We start from the raw sequence: 2,408 nt of genomic DNA, 5'->3' as shown, positions 1-2,408 counted from the left end.
TCGCACTTTTATATATAAGAAAGAATATATACAAAGCTAGTTTTCCAAAACTCTTACATTCTCTTCCTCCTCAGGAATCTTTCCTCTATAACGTAGAAATTTTTTTCTCTTGTAGCCAGCTATAGATTTTACATCAGTTCGGTTTGCAGCCAAGGCGTAGGATGTGAACGCCAAAAAGTATCCTACTCTAGAAGCAGAGTAACCAGGGCCATAGCCAAAAATCCTAATTGCTGCAGTCTTTTCCAAAAACATTACTTTGTGGGCATTATATTGTAATCCTGAGAAACCTAGAAGCCTTGTAAGAGCTTTAATACAAAGTATGGGCCATGCTGCATCCTCTGAGAAACTACTATGAAGTAATAAAAAGGAATCAGGGTCAATCCTAGCCAAGTAGTGGCCGAGTGCAATGTCTTTCAATGTACTACCACCAACTCTCAATCCTTTGGCACGTCCCAAGAAGTTATATGTATCAGCAATCTCCAACTGCAAATAAAACCCATACTGAATGAGCATGAAATGCAAACCTACCAATGTGTAAAAGCAAATTCAAAATTATCTTACCACTTGATTTTTATCGTACTCCAATTTAACTGGATTCCATAAATTTATTGATGATGATGTCTCATTGGTGTTAATCAATTCTTTAACATATTCAAACTCCTCTCTTCCAAAATTGAAAATCCCAAGTTGGCTTTGAATGCGATCAAAGTCCTCATCAGTAATACTCAACTCTTTCTCAGCTTCTTTGGCCTTTTCAAAACAAAGAGAGAGAGCCTCACCTACATCAATAAACTTATCGTCTAGAGTTTCTTTATCAAGTTTGAGTATCTCTTCCTTTGATTCATTCTCTGTGTCAATTATCCCATTTGCAGCATCAGAAGCCTCTGCAATAATTGCTAGACAATAATCTTCCCTGAGATTGAAAAGTTTTTGAATATCTGACAGTAAAATGTACTCCTTGTCGTTGAAAGGTATAGATGGTGAAGAAGGAACAGTATGGTGAGAACTCTCATCAGTTGGAGGGTTTGTATCTCCTTGGCTCTCCTCAATGATAGTCTCATCTTTGAAGTGAGCAACATCCAAATTCTCAGCAATAGAAGCCTCAAAATCTGCAGCTACAACCTCCTCTGTTTCCTTTTCATCTGCCATATCATCTAACATACAAAAGATGGCAGACTTTGCTCCTTCCAACTGTTGCTCATCAGCTTTCACAGGATATTTGACAAGGGTGAAAACAATAAAAGCAGCAGATTTTCTCATCATCTTGCAGTTTTTGGAATGAGTGGAGCACAATATGTCTCTTGAATAAAACCTCTCCAGAGAGTGGGCACCACACTTCTTAGTAAACACTGACTTTTCATTTCCTGTTGACCCAATGGGAACATGGACATATTCAATTGTGCCAACTTCAATAGAAGGACCTGCAAGATTTTCAAACTCCAAAAAGTCCTCCAAAATATATTTTTTACAAGATTTCAAAACACTGTCAAGGTCCCAATCAGGATTAAAGACATTCTTCACAACTCCATAGAATGAGAGATCCATTCCATTCTGAAGGATAAAATCAAGAAGCCTCTCTAATGGAGTGATATCAGTAAGCTCTGATACTCCTTGACCTCTCATTACCGACTTTCGCTTCCTTGGAGATGTACTTGGCATTCTCACACTGGTGGCAGAGCATGGAGAAGAAACAGAATGCATAGGCTCCTCACATGTTGATGCCCTTGAGCCTTTTGAAAGCCTTCTTCTTTTGCCAGTTCCTAGAAAAACCTTGGAGCCTAGGAATTCTGTGGGTTCAGACATGTTTCCAACTTGTTCCGATACGGCGCGATAAGACTGAAACACTTGACACGGATGTGCCTCCTCACGCCGTATCAGTGATTCCAGCAAGAACCTTAGCGAAAGAGCCGCAACTGTAAGGACAGGAGAAGAGAGAGCCAAAATCAGTGATCACCCAACCTCAGGCACTATGAGCTTAGGAGGCACGCTGAAGGAAGACTCTGCAGAACACCCAAAACGACGCGAACAGACAAAAGCGCAGAAGACAAACACTTGCTCTCGCGCCGTTTTAGGAGAAGAGATAGAGGTCCACAAAGAAACCAAAAAAAGCCGTACGGATTAGGGACACACCCTTATGTAGGCGCGCAATAATGCCACCTGGCACTATCTGTTGGGCTTCGACACGTGGCAATAGCCGTTCGCCAACACGTGGACCGATAAACACGTGGACCTAGTCGACACGTAGCATATGCACGATATGCACAAACACGTGGCACAATCAGCGTCAGACACGTGTTATGATTGACGTGGGTATATAAGGGGTTATTTTGCCTACGTGTACACTTTACATTTCTCGAGCTCTTCCGCCTTGCTTGCCGATACGGTGCGATCCAAGTCTTGCGTCTTCT

The sequence above is a fragment of the Lygodium microphyllum genome, chromosome 26 (genome assembly GCF_053477565.2).
Source record: "Lygodium microphyllum isolate KBCC chromosome 26, Lygodium_microphyllum_v1.1.10, whole genome shotgun sequence".
Lineage (NCBI taxonomy): Eukaryota > Viridiplantae > Streptophyta > Polypodiopsida > Schizaeales > Lygodiaceae > Lygodium > Lygodium microphyllum.
The sequence above is the reverse complement of the archived record's forward strand: the minus strand, read 5'-3'. Positions refer to the sequence as shown.